This window comes from Marmota flaviventris, chromosome 5 (assembly GCF_047511675.1).
Source record: "Marmota flaviventris isolate mMarFla1 chromosome 5, mMarFla1.hap1, whole genome shotgun sequence".
NCBI classification, from domain to species: domain Eukaryota; kingdom Metazoa; phylum Chordata; class Mammalia; order Rodentia; family Sciuridae; genus Marmota; species Marmota flaviventris.
The window spans coordinates 4,310,598-4,324,503 of NC_092502.1; the positions used below are offsets into that span (position 1 = coordinate 4,310,598).

General features: G+C 41.9%; 1 pseudogene; it reads right to left on the reverse strand.

Moving 5' to 3' along the window:
- Nucleotides 1-7,569: 7,569 nt before the first annotated feature.
- Nucleotides 7,570-8,490, reverse strand: LOC139705836 (olfactory receptor 14C36-like; annotated as a pseudogene).
- Nucleotides 8,491-13,906: the final 5,416 nt, after the last annotated feature.

A 13,906-nucleotide genomic window follows, 5' to 3' on the forward strand; every position in this document is an offset into this window, starting at 1 on the left:
ATATATGAAGACATTATTTTCACTACTGGTAACACTAGTAAGTGTGCATGTTCTTCTGTCTTACAATCAAAGCAAACCCAGAGTCTTCACACTATCCCTTTAGAAGAAAGGTACTTACTTGTATCTCCTATTCCACACAAGATCATTAACATTTCCTGACTAATTTTGCTTTATTGAAGCCATTTGATTTCAGGTCATGTGTGTCTCCAGGCCCTTTCACAGATGTGTGCTCTAGGACAGGCTAAGGCAGCAAACACCTTCCCCAGACCTTAACAGAACCTTAAGACAAAGTGTTCCTTCCTATCCCTCTTATTAAAACTTAATTAACAAATGGATGACTATCAAATCCTGACCTCCTTGCATTCCCCTATGCCTTCATATGACAACACACCTCAGTTTCAACAGAACTTCAGGAAAGCTTAGCTATGGCAGACATCCCTGAATCTAGCCTATGATTTTTAAATTTTTTTGGTTTCTGCTAAACAAAAATTTTAGGGATATATTCATACCTATAAATTTCAATAAGAGATTGAGAAAACAGCATGTTCTCTTTTTCACAATATCCAAGTTGGCTGTTATTTTATTCCTGCTTCTGCAGTTACATATGACATGAAAGCTGTAGAAGTGTCCTACTGTACATAAGCCTCATATTTACCAGACTATTTATTTTCACAATGAATCTCATTAATGGCAAAATTATTATGTGTTACCAATAATGAAAACGAATTAGAAAAACTTAAAATGCCAAGGCAACTTTTTTATGAACTTTTTATTACAGTGTTTTACTTACATTATTCAGTCTGACTATGAGAAATGCTAGCAAGAAACATCATCTCAATAATGGTTTCAAGATGGTCTAATCCTTGCAGCTGAAGCATGGCCTCCATCTGGATACCCCTGAGTCAGTGAATGGAGAAATGTGTGAAATATGGTCACAAAGAATTTTATTCAGGGTGAAAAATGGTGATATGCTGTTGCTTGAAGCTGGACACAGACTGGTGGAAGGGAGGTCATTGTGTGGGATAATGTGGATCCAGAAAGCAGACACCACACACTCAAACTCATTTGTGCAAGTTGAAAAGCAGATCTGAGGGAAGAAGAGAATGGGGTGGTGTCACTAAAACCATGGAGGCCTGGGAAAGGAGGACAGAAAGAAGTGTCAGGGTGGCCACCCGGCCAGTGAGAGGATGGGACTGGGCACTGGCCCTGCCATAGCACAGTTGGAAGCTACTAGAGAAAGCAGGTGGGGCGAGGTCTCAGAAGGACTGGAGAAGAGGAGGATGACATGCCCAGCCACAGGAAGGCTAAGGTCTAAGGAGGTTGCTCAGCCTTGTTCATCACACGTTTGACAGAGGGATCACATTAACATGGCATTCTGTCTAACACATACAGACACTGTATGCCAACTAGTAGGATGTCTTGAAAATTCAGAGCAGTTCTCTACCCAGCATGACTCTTCTCAGTTGTAGAAGAGTCCAGATAGAGTGAGTTATATTTCACATAATAGGGCAAATCTCATGACCCAGAACATGATATCCCAGCTGTTTTCCTGATGTGTGAGAACCCTGAGCTTTTATTGTTTTTATCCAGTTTCTGACACACAAATTATTGCCAGCCAGCCAAGAGCAGTTTCTACTTCTTGCTTGGTTTGTCCAATCAGTATTGCACAATTGACTCATTGCTAGTCCTGGAGATGGTACACGTTGTCAAAGTCTCTACTAAAAATCGTGATGTAAGGCTGAAATGACAATATGTACCTGATTAGGACACTGAAGATGTGTTTTTGGTCTTACCAGGTGAAAGAAGTTTGCTTCCAGTAGCCTGTACTATATTATATTGGGAAAAAAAACAACTGCCCATGTCAGAGAGCCCAAAATGTCTCATTATTTTATTTTTCTTGGTTCACAGTCACCCTGGTAGAAGACTGTGGGTCTTTCCCAGATGGCTGGCAACACTTAACAGTTCCTGTACAGCATTTGGAAGGGCAGCAACGGCCATTCCCAGCAGAATCTAGCCTAAGATTCACTGGGCTTAAGTTTTGCATCCTGGCTAAGGTGAGGAATGTGCTGGAAACCTGGGACTCTGGGGTCTCATGGTTCCATGGAGACTTGTTCCCTCAGTCAGGGCTCATGATTATGAGTTGGTACTGATGGGCTGATAATGACACAAGGACAGCAGGAGCCAACCCAAGACAGGGCAGTGTTTCTGAGGTCAGGGTGTGTTGGGTGCAGCATGTGAGTGAAGATGGGCTCATTGACACAGCCTCCTGCTTCCCTGTGAGGCTGCTGCCCAGGTGCATAGAGACACAAGGTTGATGGTAGTTCTGCTGTGGCTGTGAGCTTCACCACTGGTTTCTTGAAGTGACATGGAAAGTGGAACAGGGGATCCTCCCAGGGAGACTCACACATCACTGTTCAAGATGGCACTCATTCCTTTTTTGCTTGCTCATAGTTAGCACCAAAAGAAGAGAATCAAACCAAGTGAATGGCTGTTAGAAGTAAGGAGCTCAGAAATGATGGTTTTAAACCTCTTGACAATGATGAATGTTCCCCACAGGTAAGAGACTATAGCTTTAGAAGAGGCTGCAGAGAAATGTGGACTTTGTGTCCATTTGAAAAGGAATTCATCAATTGTGGTTAGCTAGCATGTCAGTGAGATCCTGACAGTATGCCCTGTGGACTCCTCCTTCAGACTTAAACCTAAGCAGTCATCTTGGAAATGACTACAGGCTTCCAAAGCAGGAGAACTCAATCTGGACTCTGTAAAGGACATTGCAGAGCCAGTGTTCACCATCATGCAGAGGGAAGCCTTCCCAGGGTCCTGGGACACCAGGTGGGCCCCTGTCCAGCTGAAGTTGCTGATCATGGTTCCTTGGCTGAATGCTCTTTCTCATGTCTGAGCTCTATGCTTTTCTGCCCTTCTGTAAGACTCTGGATGCATTACGGTATTTTTCCCAACTGGAGCTCTTCTTTCCTGTCACTCTTGTCATCTTGTTCTTAATGTTCCTACTTTCTCCACGAAAAAGCCCATGTGGTTTGATTTGACTCAGGATCTGCCTAAAACTGTCAAGCCAATGTTGTGCTTGTCCTTATTTATCTTTGGGAGCTACCAAGATCCACTTGTTACTAAGATTTGGTGGTGATTTATTTATTTTCCTAACTAACTCCATTCAAACATGAAACAGTGTTTCAGATGAAAATAACCCAAGTGCAAGTGACCACAATTCTGTAAGGTCCAGTAAGTAAAAGCCAGAATGGAGTGTGACTGCTGAAAGAACATGTGAGCCTTTTGTAGATTTTAGCCACTTCTCTATATTTTTACAAATATGGAGATCAGGGAAGAATTGTGGATGTCAGTGTATAAAATTCAAATCTCCCATCTGGGAAACTCACAGTAAACTCAGTAGTTTGGATTTCCTGCTTATCTTTAGTTCAGATTACTGATCTTTCTACTTGGAGTCTCTCCACCTAGTAAAACATCAGCTTTGAGAAGTGAGGCCCACACTGTGCTATTAGAAAATTCTAAAGAGGTATTTTACCAAAAATAAATTACTTCAATTTCCACAGGGACTGGTATGAGATCTCAGCCACTGAGCAAATGTTGCTTTCTGCTCCTAGGTCAGGCAGGGGTAGTTCCCAGAGATTGCTTCTTAGATTCACATCAACCCTTAAAACATCCAGGACTGATACTGTCCTTGCATTTTCCACTTTTGTCATAAGAGATATGACTTAGGTAGGAGAAAAATTCACTTCCAGTTTAAAAATCAACAATTTGACTTCTGAAAGGAAGTTCTGCACCCAATCTTTTATCCTAGATCCTATACAATTCCAAGTTTAAATAAGGCTTGCTAAATTGGGGGAAAATGCTACTGATGCCCCAAACACCATAAAATGTTCACCCTGATCAGTAAACTGAGCCTGACACATGTTACACTGACAGAGCAAATCTGTACATGATGCAGGATTCCTAAGATGGAAGGACATCCTGTCTTACAGGGAATCTTATGTCCTACAGAAGTCTGTGGCCTTTCATGCCATTGCACTGGGACTAGTATCTTGAAATCAAAGTAGGAGCAATTTTCCTCACAGAAAATCCACTTTTGTTGGTACATTAGAAAGGAACCTTTCTGTCTTTGACTCCAGCATGATTGGCTGCTGGACCAAGTGGAGATGATTCTATTTCTCTGCTGTTGGTGTGTATCTCTGATTTTTGAATTTTTTTTTTATGTTTGCATCCATAAAATTACAAAAAATTAGAAGAACATCTAAAGATTTGAATTGATCTTGATGTAAATATTGATCTGCACAGATGATTCATCCAACACTGGTGCACTTCTGAATTGGTCACTTCCATCCCTGGGTATATTCTACACTCCAGCTTTGTATCACCAGATGCACTAATAAATCGTGGGGTCCTGTAAGTTATTACTGAGAAAGCACAATGAAGGGGCTGAGGCTGGGGCTCAGTGGTAGAACACTCGTCTAGCATGAGAGAGGCCCTGGGTTCAGTCCTCAGCGCCACATATAAATAAAGGTATTGTGTGCAACTACAACTAAAATAAAGAAATGAATATGAAAGAAAGAAAGAAAGAAAGAAAGATCAAAAAAACAGAGTAACTTGAGCATATGCTCAGGAAACTCATTAGATCCAGTAAGTGGGGGTCCATTGTGAGCTCATCAGCTGTCAGTCTGCTCCTAGGAACTGGCTCATCAAGCCATGCTGCTGAGATTTGCCCCTTGCACCCAAGAGTCCAAACTCAGTATCTGTGCCTCTGTCATCCCCGGTCTGAGCCTTCACATGGCCAATTTCACCAAGTCACAATGACATTATTTATCATTCTATTTTAAATCATTTAACAGTAGGCTCCACTAAATCACATGCTTAGTAACTTCTTTCATATCCATGTCTGTAAAGGTGATACTGTCTCTTGATGCAGATAATTTAATAAATAACATGATCACATGTGACTACCTGCTGACTTGTGAAGTAAGACAGCATGTTTGTTAAGAAGTAGTAAATTGGGCTGGGGTTGTGGCTCAAGCGGTAGCGTGCTCACGTGGCATGTGCCAGGTGCTGGGTTCGATCCTTAGCACCACATAAAAATAAAATAAAGATGTTGTGTCCACTGAAAACTAAAAAATAAATATAAAAAAATTCTCTCTCTCTCTCTCTCTCTCTCTCTCTCTCTCTCTCTCTCTCTCTCTCTCTCTCTTAAAAAAGTAGTAAATTGATAACGAATCAGTAAGAACCCATCTTTATTTAATGCATAGCGATGCAAGGCTATTGGCAGTGAACTAAAAGAATGTTAAAGGAGGTGCACTCAGAAATGCTATGTTTTTGTTTTTGATTCAAAGACCATGTATATGAGAGAGAAATGATTTTTAAAAGATTAATTTAAAAGTGAAAATCTTTTCACTAACATTGATTATTTTAATATCAGATTTAACCTGGGTATTAAATGAAACAAAAAGGTAATAAGCTGCTTAATATACCTGAGACAACTCTGATACATATTTAGATATATACACACAAATGTTTTATTCAGTTAAAGTTCACATGACTAGGTTGAAATATCATGTGCAGATATTGAAATTGGAATTCATGTTTCATGACATGGCCTCTTTTCAGAACAATAGATCGAATTTCAGCACAAAATAATATTTCATATTTTCATCTTCTTTAATGTATTCTAAATAATTTGGTAATCCTAGAGAAGAACCACAGAAAATAGATTAAAACAATCCCTTATTTTATATGTGAAAGAAATATCTTAATAATTAGCTGCTGCTATTATCTATTTTTAACTGATGTTCTCTCTCTTTTTTTTTTTCCCTTGGGGAAGTTATCTTCAGGGCTTTGCATTATTTGACATCAGATATGGGATTCCATATAGTCTTTGTACCAATATTTAGTTATTTGCATCTTCTTTGCAACCAGCTTTTTGGTATAAAACATCTTAAAACACAAATTAAACATCCAAGGACTTTCACCAAGATGGATGTCTCTCAATAGGAGTGGTGTACGCTATTTATTTTTGTCTAACTTTATACATTAAAGTTAAACTTAATATTCTTGTCACCTCAACTCATGTAAGACTTTGAATCCCACTCATTAGGATTCAGTAGGTTATAGTTGTAGAGAAAATGCATGTAAAATTGGAGGTCGCAGAATTCATCTGTGGTGCTCTGAAGGTCCTTCTGCTCTAGCAGGGATTACTGGAGCAGGGAGACCCAGTCCACATGGACACAGTGGATGGAGTCTCTGTTCTGGTTGGATCATGTGACAGCAGGTCAAGGCTTCCTGCTGATTGTCTGGGGTGCTCATTTCTTCCTACTACAAGTATTCTCTTGTCTACAAACTTTAAGAGATGCTGTTATTTATTAATCACATATATTTAGACTTTCTATTTTCCTAGGTAATACATATATTTATATTTTTGTCCACTATTTTCTTATTAGTGAACTTAGTGTTCTCAGAATTTGGAGTTTGATGCATTGCCTGCAATATGTATGAACTCTTTTTTTCTTATTTTGTTATATTATAATTTCTAGATATACTGACAGTGAGTACATGTCAGTTGCAATTAATAACTAGCAAAACACATACCAGTTAAGTCACTAAAATATTTCAAAAGACATAACCTGTGTGAGAGGATGAAAGACTGCAAAAAAGCATTAGAGGACAAGTACAGATACAGGCTTACATTACATACTTACAGAAAGTTGACAGTTGATATAGGGCAGACACTTAGGTCAGATAATTAGTGTCCATCATTTCATTTTTATTAGACATGACAGATGTCTTAAATATTACACAATTTAGTTTTACATGGGGGAGGCAGCCATCTGAATGCTCACCTGCAACTTAGCCCCAAGGTTTGGTCCCCATCTCTGGGTCAATCATGGACTGGCAGTCAACATGGCCTAGGAAGGCAATTTGGCTTCCCCAGGGGATGTATTTGACTGTCAGGACACAGAGGTTGGTAACCATGGCCCTCTGTTTACTTCTTGGACAAGGACTTTCCTCTTTTTCTATGTTCCACAAGGAGAAAAATGTTACTATGCTTCCCTCTACACTTTTGGTTATAACTTCTTTAGGATTTGATTTTTGTGTATTTCCAATGTATTTAAATTGACACAGTTGTGTACCATAGCGCTTCCATATTTATTTCACACATCACTAAATGAGATCACTAAATATGATCAAATGATTTCAGGTTGTTCTCATGATTGATTTGTAAGGTTTGCATCTGTGACTTTACTTGATAGAATTACTACAAACTATTTGATGAATCATAAACAGATATAATCTCAAATGATTATAGCACACAGCTTGAATTATACTCATTCATTAAAGATGCATTTGATAACATTATACATTTTATGAAGAATAAATAGAAATGATGGTGTAATATAAAACAAAAATTATTTTATAAGTTGAAGTGCCCAGGACCCAATAAGGTGACCTTAGAATAAGCAGTATGACTTCTGAAGCACAGCTATTAAGAGCATGATCTCTGATTTAGAACCTCAAACAGTGAAATTAGGATGATGCTGAAATGCATCCTTATCATTTCCCTGAGAACAACTGTCTTTGCATTACTCTCCTCACAGCATCTTTTACCTGCTGGTTCCTGAGACTGTAGGTGAGATGATTCAGGAAGGGAGGAACCATTGTGTAAAAGACAGAGAGAACCATGTCCTGGAGGGTGTCAGAGGTTGCTGAAAGCCTCAGGTACACACCTGCACCAGAACTGAAGAAGAGGAACACCAGGAGGATGTGAGGGGTTCAGGTGGAGAAAGCCTTCCCTGGAGTCCTGGTGGGAAATTTCAGAACAGCAGAAAATATGACATGGCAATAAAAGTAAAGCAACTACCACCAATTGCCACAGTAGAAACAAATAAAAGGAACATGTTGCTAGTGGTGTCAGAGCAGGAGAGCTTCAGCAGGGAGGGGCATCACAGAAGAACTGATGGACCACGTTTGACTGGCAGAAGGACAGCCATAATGTATTCCCAGTGTGCACACCTGCATACAGCAGACCACTGAGCAGAGAAGCCAGGGTCATGCGGACACAAATCTGAGGGTTCATGATGAGCAGGTACTGGAGGGGCTGGCAGACAGCCACATAGCATTTCCAGGCCATGATGGTGAGAAACAGAAATTCAACACATGCACAGAATTGACCAAAAAGAGCTGGGTCACACAGCCAGCCACTGAAATGGCCCTGTTGCCAGTGAGAGACTTGACACATGCATTGGGGACAGTGACGGAAATGTAGCACATGTCCAAGATGGACTGGTTCCTGAGAAAGAAGTACATGGGTGTGTGCAGGTTCAGGTCACCAGTGATGACAGTGATGATGAGAAGGTTCCCTAACATGGTACCAAAGTAGGTAATTGAGAATACTGTGAAATAGAGGAAACTCAGATCCCAGCCATCAGGAGAGCCCAGGAGGAGAAATTCAGTTACGATTGTGGCATTGGCCATTTGCTGGAAATTCTGGTTGTCTTGGAATATAAAGAGATAAGAAATAGAAAGGAAAAAAAAAAAAAAAAGAACATGATGAATACAATTACTTGGGGCTGGGTTTGTTGCTCAGTCATAGAGCACTTCTCTAGCATATGTTAAAAAAACATGCATTGACAACAACAATTATTTGAAAAAAATGAAATTATTTTACATATTCTTGTTCAAAGCATTTCTTGTATTTCTGTTGGTTTCCCTGGAGAAGAAGGTCACTCTTGATTTTCTGATATGTTTACTGATTTCTGAGCAGAGTGCACCTCCCAGTGCAGGTGTGGATGTCTGCAGCCCAGGGATTGGGTGTGACCTACAGGGCTTGTCCTCAGCTCCTCATCAGGCCTCCCCTGATACCTGAGACTCCCATGTGGAGCATTTCCAGGGGTTTTCCCCTCTTCTCCTGCATGGTCACCTGTCTCACAGTGCATTCTTTAATATTCTCAGATTTATTTACCTTTAATTTATTCCAAGAATATAATTTCCACATTATTTTGCCATTGTGTTTACACTTAATAATGCAAATAATAATTACTTTCTACTTTTTTAATATATAGAAAACTATTCATAATGGTGGAGAATATATCTCCATGAACACGAAAAAATTGGGTTCATTTGGAAAGCGTCTCAAGAATTTACTTTCCCACCCAGGCTCATGGGTCTAGTGTTGTGAAAACTGAGGTGACCTGACTGCACTTGCACTTGCCTGCAGTCCCCCACTCTCCCTGCTGCTCCCCCAGGACATGCATGGTGCTGTCTTATGGCCACACGGTCTCAGCCAGACCAGTTCCAGCCCCCACTGAGGCTCTTTCCTCTCCAACTGAGCAGTGTAACGTCTTTTCAAGCTCTAGGTCCCAACCCAGCTGACATTGACTTAAACTTCTACCTTTACCTTGCTATATTTTTATATCATGTTCAGCACCATGAAGTTGAAGCTTCTTTTGTCCAACACATAATTTGCCTTAGTCTTGGTGAAACCTTCTATTATATTGCTTTCTTATCCATGTCATAATCTCACAAACTGAAACTGGCTGTAAACCCTAAAAGGAAGGTTTTGCTCATAGTTTGAACACTTTTGCAGCAGTTCAGACCAGTTCACTCCTGAGTCACCTGCATCTTCATCTCCTCAGCCCTCTGCAAACCGGGGTCCACCTCAGCACCTTGCCAGGTTAGACCACACATGCTCTTAGAATAAAGACCTTCCTTCTCATCCTGCCTGGGTTCCTCTGGAAGTCTGTGTGTCTCCCAGGGCAATTGGCCAAGTGAGTGATAGACTGGCCAAGGCCAGCAGCCTCCACTCCTTTATGGACATTTCACCTGAGACGTAGTGAGCAGGACCTGGCGTTGGTCATCAGAACCATGTAGCTTCTAAAATAAGACCAACCTCAGGTGTACTGGTGATCAGTCTAGTTTTCACAGGTTAACTATCATTTCTAGTATAAACTTCCCTATGTCTAGGAAGAAAGTACAGAATATGAAAAGAAGTATTAAAGAATACCAAGTCAGATGCCTAGAAACAAGTTTAATGGAGAAAGAATGATGTGGGTGGACACCTTCTCTTCAATTTGTCAGCAGTGTTTCACAGGTGAGGGATCCCAGATGAAAAGGACTCCTCTGTTTTTATATTTTTGAGAAGAAATGATTAAGAAATCAGGAAAGAAAGTTAAGAGTAATGAAGAAGAGGAATAGGCTCCTTGGAGCCCCCAGAGAGGTCTGGCAGTCACAGTGTTAACCTCCCTGCAGGCCATGGAGGGAGAGGAGCACTATCACCTGCCATGGAATCCTGTCCATCTTGGCCTTGGACTGTCCCTGGACTATTGGAATTGTTTTTCCTCCCATCCCTCAGGACCTCAGAGAGGCCAGCAACATTGCTCAGGGCAGAGACAGCTGCAGACTCCTCATGAACACAACATTCATCAAGCACTCCCAGGGTGGGGCAAGTGAGGTGGGGGCCTGCCCCTCCTAGGCAGGATGATCTTTGTGGAGATGGGAGGCCTGTGCTCAGGGCTGGAGCAAATTCAGATGTCCAGTGGGCTGTTTCCTTGGAGGGATGCATTGAGTTTCTGAGCTACAGCAAGCACAGTGTGAAAACAGGGTTTTCTACAGCAGAGGCTGGAGAAATACTGATCCTGGCAGCCAATGGCAGCCCGTCTGCTCCATGCTTCTCCTTGAGCATGCCCAGAGTCATGTCCACCATGCACCACAGGCATGGTCAGTGATATCTGTGTCAAGTTTCTGAGTCCTCGAGAGACCTCCTTGCTGTTCTCTCAAGAGTTTCCATTTGAATTTATACATTTGTACCCTCTCACATGCAAAGGGATACAGAGAAAAAACACCTTTTACTCAGAATGGTCTTTATTATTTATATTTGTGCCTGGGATAAAATGTATTATTGCCAAAATGTGGACATTGTTTCATAGCTCAGCAGGTAGTCTCATATATGGAGTAAGTCTTAAATATGTTACTGCTTTCTCTTTTTCTATAGTTCAACCTAATGTAATTTTATGAAGGATGAATAGAAATAATAGTGTAAATCACAAAATTATTATACTACAATATTCTATACATGGGTCTTAATTAAGTGATACCAAGGTAGGCAGTGTAACTTGTAAAGCCCAGGCTTGAAGACCTTCATCTAATCATAAATCTTAACAGTAAAATTAGGCTAATGCTGACAGGCAGCTTTATAATCTCCCTGAGAACAACTGTCTTGGGATTACTGTCCCCACAGCTTCCTTTACCTGCTTGTTCCTGATTCTGTAGATGAGGGGATTCAGGAAGGGAGGAACCATGGTGTAAAAGGCAGAGAGAACCAGGACCTGAAATGTGTCAGAGGTTGCTGAGGACCTCAGGTACATACCTGTGATGGAACTGAGGAAGACGGACACCACGAGGATGTGAGGGGTGCAGGTGGAGAAGGCCTTCCCTGGGGCTCTGGTTGGAAATTTCAGCACAGCAGAAATTATGCAAATGTATGATATGATTTTTTATACCAAAGCAGCCATCACCAATAATTATAATAGAGACAAGAAGAAGGACCGTGCTGCTGGTGGTATCAGAGCAGGAGAGCCTCAGCAGAGAGGAAAATAACTGATGAATCACAGAAGAACAGCAGCATGTGTTCCCAGTGTGCACACCTGCATACAGCAGACTACTGAGCAGGGAAGCCAGGGTCATGTGGACACAAAACTGAGGGTTCATGATGAGGAGAGGCTGGCATGATGAGGATTCATGATGAGGAGAGGCTGGCAGATGGCCACATTTGCTCTCTTGTAGCATCCTTTAATGCACAGAACATTGAATTGTGTACATCCTGAACTCTGTCTCTGTCATTTCTTCTGTTGTGCTGGTCATGGATTCTAACAATTTGGTTTGTTTGGGGCACTTCCTTCCCTTGTTTTTTTTCATGGTGTTCATGTGTCTTCCTTTCTATCACTGTGGATCTGAGGTGTTACAGTTTTTACCCCATAGGCTTATGGTGTCTCTGCAGGATTCCGATACCTCTCCTTTGGGGGGGGGGGCAATATTAACACATCGCAGTACAAACAACATACAGCCTTAAACCAAATAGCTGCTATTAAGTTGTTTATGGTTTTGTCACAGTATACAGACATTGTGAGTTCAATTCTCATCTTCAATACAAACAGGAGGTTTGCAAAAGGGTCTATAGTTTCTGATGGTGGACAATGAGAGAACAAAGGGTGAGGTGTAGGATGAAGTTTTAAGGAGGTAGGAGGTGAGGATGCAGGGCTATTGGCTCTTAGGAAGAGTGGAAAAGGAATCTAAAGTTGGCTTGTAGGAGTAGAAAAGAGAGAAAGTTTGGGGAGACAAGCAAGTGGAAAGACAATATAGAATACAAAAAAAACAAAATTTTTTTAAATGTAAAAATAGACAATAAAAGAATATACAAAACAACTGTAATATACTATTCATACATCCCAGACCTCAGTAGCATAAGGCATGAAAAGTACTTGGTTCCACCAATGTTTGGGATGTGAGGGTGGGAGAAGAGAAAGAGAGAAAAGAAGAAAAAAATCTCGAAGGAAAATAGAAGGATTGCTTTTGTTGGAGGTCAGGCTATTTCCTGTTTCCCTTCTCATCCAATAGGTGGGCTTGTCTGTTGTTTCCTGGTATCTCCACCCTCAGTAGGGTGAAGGTTTTTAGAGTGGGAGGGTTGGTCTTAGAGGCAGAGGTACTCAAGGTGGGATATAGAATGATCCCAAATGGGAGACTGCACTCCAAGGATCTCCTTTGGGGCCTGCTCATGTGAAGTGGGCACTTGATCTTATATCCTTGTATCACCTGTACCCCTCACAGTTCCTGGTCTCTAAGTCTCTAAACTGTATCTCCCTCACCCCCTCCCTTTCTACTTCCCAATCAGGAACCTCTCTCTGGAGGTCTGTGGGAGCACTCTGAAGGCTGTGCACCTGTCTTGGAGAGCTGTTTTGTATTTGGCAGAGCAGGACCAGGCTTTGGGGGATATAGACCAGCCAGGTAGCCTCAAGCCCTATGCCAGGTTAGTGGTGGCAGGGGAAAAGGGGTAATTGGGGACTATAGGTACCTTGATCTTGCTTCTAGTCCCCAGCCTGTGTCCTAAGCTGGGAGTTTCCCCAAGTAAAGATGGTGACAAAGGTGTCCCACAATGGAGGCAGCTGTTGTCACAGATGGGGTGTCAGGTTGGGTCGGATTGAGTGGTGGTGTTGGGTGGCAGTTTCCGAGACTCAACTCTGTGGTCTGCATTGTTGTTCCTGATGGCTGTCTCCAGACCTCGTTCTGTGTCCCCAAGTGCAGGCTACTACATGTAGGGGACTATGGCAGTGGTTACAGTGTCCCAATATGGAGCCCACTGGGGGAGACCTATGTTGGTAGATAGGGATCCACAAGGGAGTAGCTTCCAGAGGTCCTATGTGTGGGCAGTGGCTAGGTATCCTGTGTGCGTGGGCAGCCAGGGATCCTATGTGGGTGCTGATGCCAGTGGTTCCACCAGTGCAGAAGCAGCTGCAGGTCCTGTGTGGCCAGTGGCTGGGAGTCCTGCACTGAAACTGAGGCCTGGCACCTGCACAGGCACAGTCTATGGGATGGCTGCCCAAGCATCTTTTGGGGGTCCTTTAATAACTCCTAGAGAAACTATATCACACTACTAGTTTTCCAGGTCCTACAGCAACACAGAATGCAGCCTCCCTCTAACCCACCATCTTGGGTCCCCCTCCCTTGTTGTGTGGGCTATGCAGGGCTTAGTGACCTGCTGTTGAGGTGTTCTGTTAGGTCTCATGGCATTTCTCCATCATTTGTTTTCCTAGAGAGAAGAAATGTGTTTTCATCTAAAAACATTCATAGAGCACTTATTTATTGCAACATCTTAAGGAGTGTGTTTTTATTTCAGATT